Source organism: Lepisosteus platostomus, chromosome 5, assembly GCF_059453375.1.
Source record: "Lepisosteus platostomus isolate fLepPlt1 chromosome 5, fLepPlt1.hap1, whole genome shotgun sequence".
Lineage (NCBI taxonomy): Eukaryota > Metazoa > Chordata > Actinopteri > Semionotiformes > Lepisosteidae > Lepisosteus > Lepisosteus platostomus.
This window is the reverse complement of record NC_142615.1, coordinates 42,108,661-42,117,464: the sequence shown is the minus strand read 5'-3', so window position 1 is coordinate 42,117,464 and position 8,804 is coordinate 42,108,661. Positions and strand designations below refer to the sequence as shown.

Sequence of the window (8,804 nt, the reverse complement as noted above, 5' to 3'; positions counted from 1 at the left end):
AACGAAGTCTGTTTCCGCCCGCTTTCGAACCGGGGACTTTTCGCGTGTGAGGCGAACGTGATAACCACTACACTTCGGAAACGGTGGTAAGACGTGCCCAGCGGCCCAGCGCTGAGCTTCGCCAATGCGATTCAGCTGCTTCCAGTGCCTTTATTGGAGTGCGCTGATGGACCGTGCTCTCTCTCCAGAGACCAGCACGCCTGTCATGGACGGAGCAGGAAAGGCGGCGCCACATTCTACAGCCCTCTCCACGCAATCGACGAAATCGGGCTACTGAAGTGGAGAAAATCGCCTCTCCAGAAAGTGCAAATATCATCTTGGAGAGTATAAATCCTATTGCTGAAGGTCAGTCCTGTCTACCAGAGTAACCCTCCCACCTCCTGCAGCGATGATCAGCTCGTCTCACACGCGAGAAGTTTCGGCTGGAAACAAGCGCCCCCTCTTCTCGCACGTTTTGCACGTTCGAGTAGTTTTAATGCGGCTCCTTCGTACACGGTGCTGATCTTTTGGAAAGCAGGAGGCAAAACTGACACGTTCCCATACCGGGAGTCGAACCCGGGCCGCCTGGGTGAAAACTAGGAATCCTAACCGCTAGACCATATGGGAGCACACAACCCTGCTGTTCCCGGCATCATGCAAGCAAACTACATAAATATGAGAAAACAAGCAAGAGAGTTGTCACTCAGAGTGTCGAAGGGTCGATGTATACTGGGGCTCAGTTGAAATGCAACGTCAGGACTTTTCCGAATTATATCACACGAAGAGAGCACAGCCCTTTCTGCCCTGCCACGTGTGTATCGGTAGCTCGCCGTGATCGTATAGTGGTCAGTACTTTGCGTTGTGGCCGCGACAACCCCGGTTTGAATCCGGGTCACGGCAGAATAGGGGCGTCTGCTTTTACTACTTGCACGAATGAAGGCAAAAAAAAGCCAATCGGTGTGAACGAACGGCGCTTTACAGAGGAGTACTGCCTGACTGGATCGTTGATGAATGACAGAGGCCACTCCGACCTCTTCTCGGTTTTCTTCAATGACTTACTAAGGATCTTCTTCACATTCGCCCATGCAGGGGAAGCCAGTTACACCAAAGCAAACGCAGGAAAGTGCATTTCAAGCAGAGACCAGGAGGGACTTGTTTACACCGAGAGTGGGCGGAGAATGGAACAATGCGCCCAGCCCTGTTGCTGGAGCCGATTCTTGATGAGATCTTGGGCTCACTAAGAAGCCCCCGCTGGATGCTAATCTTTCTGTTGTTCTTGCAGGTCCTGCGCTGCATTTGAGCCGACAGAGCTCGTCCTGGTCTGTCGGCACAGCCCAATTGCAAATGATCGGCTCCGCGTACAGAAGGAACGTGCGTTTGGTACAAGAGTGCATGAAGGCACCGGAAACACATTGGGAACAAATGACCGGTCGCTCAAGACCTCTGTGAAGTACAGGAGCGTGCAAAACGAGGCTGTTTCCACTCGGTCTCAAACCGGGAACATTTCGCGGGTTAGGCGAACGTGATAGCCGCTACACTACGGAAACCTGCAGGGACCGCTGCTGGTGTCTCGCTTGCGTTTCGGGCTGAGAAAGGGAAGCGTCACTTTAGGCAGGGGGCGCTGGAGAGAGGAACAAAGGGCGCGATGAAACAAAATGCCGAAACCCGGGATCGAACCAGGGACCTTTAGATCTTCAGTCTAACGCTCTCGCAACTGAGCTATTTCGGCAGTACGGAGAGCCCACAGCCACCTGCTCCAGCCTTGCTGTGTTGCGGCATGAGCGCACCAAGAGTAGCGGGAGAGTGTTGCAGGAACGTCATTCAGAAGGAAAGCCACCCAGCTGCGCCCTCTGAGCTCTGTCCAGCGCATCTTCCTCGCATGGACTCCTGCCTGCGACGTGCAGGAAACAATTAGCAAGAACAGAACAACACCCCATGGGTGTCTCATGACCGCACCTTAGGTTGTGACACGTGCAGGTGTGAGGGGTTGCCGGGCTACTTTGGAGCAGAGCTTGGGCGGAGGGGGGGCGGGAAAGCAGACAAAGAGGTGACACCTCAAGGTCTGCACGATCACAGCTCTCTGCCGCCCCAGGTTTCCGCTCGATAAGCTACTGGACACACCCGCCCCTCCTCACACAGACCGTGGAAAAGCCCCCGAGTGGGAGGGCTCTCTCTTCCTCCCAGGAGCTCTTGGACACGATGCACAGACAGAGCGCGGGGAGCCGCCGCCTGCAAACACGGCTCCAGGCAGGACTCCACTCCGCAGGAGCCGCAGAGCAGAGGAGATGGGGGCAGCTTAGATCCAGTGCAGAGACCTGATCTGTTGTTGCTGTGTACGCTGTCCTTTCTGTTCTCGGGGTAGGACATCAGGAAGCACATTGAAGCGCTGCAACATGCACTGTACAGATCCCGCCACTACTGGGCCCGATTTCCCCGGATCGAAACCGGGCGGAAACAGGCCCGTTTCGTTTGTTGCCACGCACACTGTTTGGGGATTCGCCTAGCGCTGTGATCGAACAGACCCACTCACCTCTTAGTGTGGCGGGATCTGCACAGTGGATGTCGCAGCGCATCCTGCTTTCACTTCAATGCATGTCCTGATGTACCCTGGTCTCCCGCGTGACAGGTGGGGATATTTGCCACTATACTAACGAGGAAGACATCGCTCTCTGCTTAGTGTGTAAAACACTTACTTGCAGCATTGTGGGTGCTGTGGTTTAAATGCTATTGGTTTGTGAACAGAATACCCTGTCCAAGTACATTGTGCCACATTAAATAAACACACGAGAAAAAGAGATTCAGAACGCAAAGCTGTGTCAGTGTTCTGTGTAAAAAATCGGTTTGAACATCATGGGAGCTGTTTTTAATAAGCTGCTGAGTAAAGAATATTTTAATCTTCCTGCTGTCAGTAGTATTGTGAATATAGTTGACTCTTACCCGAATGAAAACAGAACGTAAAGGAAGGGTTTCAGAATTCAGACAAAGCTTTATTCCCGTGCTTACAGTCTGAGTAATTGGAGACTGCGCTATTCTGTTGCCTATGGTCATATACGGGTTTTTCACATGAAGCCATATTGAACAGTATTTCTCGCGTTGTGAACTTGTGCACACAGCGGTCCCCCGGGTTCCAGTTAGTGCGTAATTACGCATCGATGAAAAACCGGAGGTTTAAAAAAAGATAATTAGCTCACTGATACTTTGATGTAGAGGCTGTGGAAATATCCACATGTCGTGGTCTTTTAAATGCATTTGGTTTGAAGGCGTTCTGTGCTTCCGTTGCGAAGATATGGACAAAAGAATATTCGTGCTTGGTCAAACAAATGTCATATAAACGAAAAAGTAAAGGCTGAGAAAGCATTCACAATGTATTTTATACACAAAGCCAAGTATTCTCGCGATTCTAAGAGGTTTCGTGTAAACGCTACAGGCGTGCCAAAATCGTTTTCGAACTTCAAGCTAACTTTTCCCCGGTTCTGGAGACCAGACCTCTTCTCTGACGAGAAGAAAAGGTCAGGAGCCGCAGTATTTAATGTAAATAAGAGATTTCATTTTTTTTCTGTGGCGCAGCTAGTACCAAACACTTAATCTCGGGGTTGTGAATTCGAGCTCCACGCTGGTAAGAAATCATATAGGTTATGATAAATGTACTTTTTTAAATAAAAAGTAATATTATAAAACTTTCTCGATACCAGTTTGCAGGTGACATGTTCTTTATAAAAATAATCTTTAGTATGGGATCAATAACCGCGCCTGAACAAATATCGGAAAGAATCGCCTGTCACTAAGGTATTTAAGTAAAGTAGAGATATAATCAGAAAACCTACATATAGGAAATGTTAGTTACTTTGTATGTGCTTTAGCGTTTTCTTTTATATACCGAAAAAAAGGTTCAAGGCGTTCTAGTCGCTGTACTCCTCGTAGATAATCTCAACGAAATCACAATACAGTACAGGACACGCAGTGAGGAGCTCACGCAACGAATAGTCTTGAACATGCCAAGCGTAAAGGCACACTGCACATCTGCGAAACATCACATCCTAGTTTAGTTACAGTGAGATTATAGACTGGAAGCTAGGAAGTCTCAGATCACTTTTTTATTAAATGTTCAAGCAAACCCAAATACCTTTGCAAGAGACATTTCAGAATCCCAGTCAAATCCAGTATGATTGCTGGATCCCTCGAATTCGACAATATCACAGATCTGCAGTCCACGTTGTGCAAGACATACCGCCCAGAGCATTTCTAAGACAGGAAATACATTTTCGTTACGAAAAGAGATATACTGTACGTAGAGTGAAATGGTCTGGTACGAGTCCTAAATTTGAATAGTTCAAAATAGACGAAAAAGGGTAATTACAGACTCTTTCGAAATGTAAGAACATTAAAGCTGTGCGGACCTTATCTTGATTTACCTAGTTTAATCGTTTTCAGAAAGTGTAATTGTATTATTTTATGTACCCTTGACGATTCTACTGATGTTATAATTGCTCTTGTTTATATTGAATTTATTTTGTTGTTCAAATAAAAAGTAAAAAAAAACATTCCGAATGCGTCTGCTGTAGAAATAAAATGACATCAAAGGCGTTGTACTGTACGTAGAGTTCTGAAGCCTGTTCCACAGAAGAACTAGCTGAGATGAAAATTTCGATATTCTACTGGCAGGGCTATTCCCATCAACTCAGTTTCTTTCTGAAACAACGTTTTCCAATAAAAACTTACACTTTGCAAAATTTGAAATAAAATACTTGCTTAAAAGTGCAGATTATTTTTTTCCCAAAAACTGTAAAAGGAGAAAACCGACCCGTTGGAGTCTCTGTCGTACCATTGCTCAGTGCGGTCAGGTCGGGACTAAAACGATAGTAAGGTGCTGGTTCAAGCACATCTAGGCATGCCTTTCTCACTGTTCCATCGTGAACATCATCTAGAGAAAAAGTGGCATGTAATGTTTAATACATTATTGGCCTTATTAATAATTTGAGGGAATATAAATGCTTTGCATGTATCGAATTACAGCACGTAACAACTGAGTACCTGAGTCGATATCACCGGGCAATTTCCAATAACGACCAACATCAGACACTTCAAGAAAAATAAGATTCCATATCTTGGAATGTAGGGCGGAAGAATTCATTTATACTGCTGTTGCATCTTGAGTTAAACTTTTTTAAAAAAATATGACGCAGATTTGCTCAAAATACTTGTAATCGCCTTAAAGAGAGTTTTCATGAAAACGTACATCGGCTAGCTCTCCACTGTTAATTGACAGAACTTTTGAAGAAACTGTTCTTATATAAGCAACATACAAATTAAACATCTTAATGAACATGAAGGGAAATCTATGGAAGCCCGTTTCCGTCAGGGAGTAAAAAAAAACGCGCTATGGTATCTCACTGTATGTCCTTTTTTACTTAAAAAGGTCTTCTTTAGCTCAGCTAGCAAGACCTGGGTTCGAGCCAATGCAGTGAGGCACGAACAAGGGTGGGAGCTGCGAGGGCACAAGCCCTAGAACCCGAATCCGTTACAATAACAAAAGGACAGACATTGAAATATGGGCTATTTCGAAGTCGCAAATGTGAGATATAAAGTAGGAATTCTGAGTTACTAAGTCGCAATTCTGAGATACCATAGCGGGTTTTTTTTTTTTACTCCCTGGCGGAAACGGGCTTCCATAGAAATCCGGGTTGTGAATAACAACTGTCACTACACACGATTGAGTTCTTGAGGCTGGCACCTAAGACCACTCAGCCATCCTGACAAGCAGTGAGGATGCCCGTTACTTTGTCAAAGGATTATTAACTACTTTTCTTTTCTTATTATTACAGAGATTTCTACATTGCAAGACAATTGACGATTTAGATAAAGGTATATCGTGGTACGCAAACCAGGCACGGACAGGGTTTGAACCCGCGCTCTTCAGTTTACGAGACCGATGCCTTACCACTTGGCCACCGCGCAAACAGTTTAATTTTTTTTCCCATCAAGGCTAATACATTTTGAAAAAAAAAATCTGTGGGCAAATTGCAATGGCAGGAGAAGTAAAGAATATAGTTCTTCTGTGGAGCTGGCTTCAGACTCTGCTTATAGCGCCCGTCAAATAAAATAGATATTTTATTTTTACAGGAAGACGCATTCCGAAATGTATCTCTGCAGTTTTAGAAAAGTTTTGAATGGTATATTTTATACAACGCAAAAACCGTATTCTAATTGCAGACTGCAGATCTGTGCAGCAATCGTACTACATTTCACTGTGATTCTGAAATACTTCTAGCAAACATATTCAGGTTTCCTTGAACTTTAATAAAAAACTACTTCGCTTTCAATCTCTGGTGTTACTGTAAACTCGGACGTGATGTTCCGCAGATGTGCAGTGTGCCTTCTTGTCTTATTCAAGTTTACTGGATTTGTGAAACGAAAATACAAACTGGACAGTTTCAGACACATGAAGACTCATAAATGTCACTACAAATGACAAATTTGTAGTGTAAATCCGCCGGGCTGATTTACGTGTCTGACCATCTCTCTCCTCCCTCTTCGGCAGTGAGCACTATTTTTTCATTTTCTTTTCTTGTAGTTTCCTCGCTCTTTTACTGTCCCTTTCTCCCACGGAGAGACGGAAAACATGCCGAAATCGTTTTCACCCTGTGTTTGTGCAACGTCAGTGTGTGAAGGGAAAGTAGTCTACGCGTCTCCAGTGGCGTAATCGGTCAGCCCGCGGTACTTATACAGTAGTGCACAGCGGAGTCATGCCGAGGTTGTGAGTTCGAGCCTCACCTGGAGCAGTATGGCCTGTCTTTAGCTACCGAAAGCAACCGTCCACTTTAGATACTGTTACTTATAGGTCGTCCTTAACACCTTATCTAACGGGATTGTAGCCTGTTAGGTGTTTGCTGGAGATCCAGTCTAAATTAACATCATAGGAACAGGTAAAGGAACCCGAAGAAGGGTCCACGTTGTGTTTCCTTCTCCTTTCAGCATGGTATAAACCTATACTTTTTCCTTTGCAGCTGACGCAGGTCACTACTTAAATTCCCATCAGCTGTGGACCCCCAGCTGATCTCTACACAGATAGATGAGAGATATCTTCTTAGACGAGAGGTCTACTGGGACTAAGGGAGCACGATGGGGTACCGAAGACTTGAAAAAGCTCTCGCATTAAATTCTGTTTTTGTTGTTTCCCAGATTTGTTTTTAATGTTCTTTTTGTTTTGAAGTTGTTCCTTTAAGTATTTTTTTATTTTATTTTCTGTAGTCGTTAGACTACTACAGTGATTTACCTAGGTTCCCGGAAGGCTTTCTCGCATCGTGGTTATTGTGTTTTTGGGTTACAAGTATTTTTGTTCTATTGATAGGACCCCACGCATTACTGTGGGACTAGTTAACTTAAGTTCTTACATTGTACCTGAAATTACCACATAAACTACTACTCTGTTTTTCTTTTTTTTTAATAAAGGCACAAATTATGTTTTTTTTTTCTTGCAGCTGATTGGCAATGACCCTACAACGGGTCATTGCATCGAACGTGGCTGCTGAAATTTGTCAGCAGCTCCATACTAAACCTGTTCTCAATTGCAACAAACCTAAAATAACATATGCTGCCCATTAGATGTTACCGATGTAGGAGACTAACTTAAACCTCCTCTTCACAGGGTTTATGTAGTTCAGTAGAGGAACAGTCGATCGCATTTGAACTGTTCTGAATGTAGTGGAAATAATATAGTCACAAAGTAACGAACATACGCACCACTCGCTTGAAATATTTACTGTAGCTAAAATTGTTTTCTAGACACCACAACTATTCACAATGAATTTGATGAATACATGTCTTTATTAATAAAAGTGTAATTTATTAATAATTAAGATTAATGTATATCTTTATTAGTAGCTGTATTACCGGTAATGCATGTACAGTCCTTAATATGGGATAGTGAACTTTCAGGTATCCTGGGGAGGTAAGAAAACTGAAATGAAGGAAATACATATTTAAAGGGGGTGTAAGTCTTAAATGTGTTCTGTTACATCTGGGTGTTAACTGAATAGATTGTATTACTTATTGTGATTTGACACATGTCTGTCTCAGGAGACAGCAGAAAAATTGGGGAATTTGCAGGTACAGAAAATAACTTGAACTGAACAGGCAAATGTAAGGTTATGTTAAAGAAAAATAAACTTTGTCACCTTTTTAAACATGATTATTTAAGACAGTTTATCGGAACCGTATCTCTCCTCGATTCTGTGGCTGTGGTCCAACAGTAACGGTGGTGAAACAAGCAGAATGTGCGGAAAGAATTGGAGACGTAACGGGAGACTCATCCAGTCGATAGAAGGGTTGTGTACGCTGAGAAGTGTAGTTTAAAAGCTTAACGAGCCAGGGAGGAGTCAAACCTGCAATCTTCTGAGCCAAAGTCGAACACATTATCCATTGCACCACTGGCTCTGATACCCTAAAGCCACCACTGTGAGCTTTGTGCTGCTATTAGTAATACTGTAGCACTCCGGTGTTCACAACAGCCCCCCACCACCAGGAACTCAAACCCAGGCCTCCTGCATCACTCAACAGGGACCTAGCCTGTTGAGCTAAAGAGCAATCTCCCTCAGTCCTGCGGCTGTGGCCCTGCTATTACATTGAAGGGCAGTGACATCACCGCTCTGGTAAGCCGGCTCTTACACACTCAATGGTGGCCGTATGCGTTACACTCTCCCCCGCTTAACTCACCAACCTCAGCAAAGGGCTATCCCATCCCACTGCTGACACCAATGTAACGCTCCAGGGTTCACATGGGCATCCTCGCCACTGCCACATCAGGTCAGTCCCCCACCGTCGGGGAC

The 8,804-nt window shown here is 44.5% G+C and overlaps 1 non-coding gene across 1 annotated transcript; it reads right to left on the bottom strand.

Moving 5' to 3' along the window:
* Positions 1–534: 534 nt before the first annotated feature.
* trnae-uuc (transfer RNA glutamic acid (anticodon UUC)) lies at positions 535–606 on the bottom strand. The gene has a single exon. It is a non-coding gene; the product is annotated as a tRNA-Glu (tRNA).
* Positions 607–8,804: the final 8,198 nt, after the last annotated feature.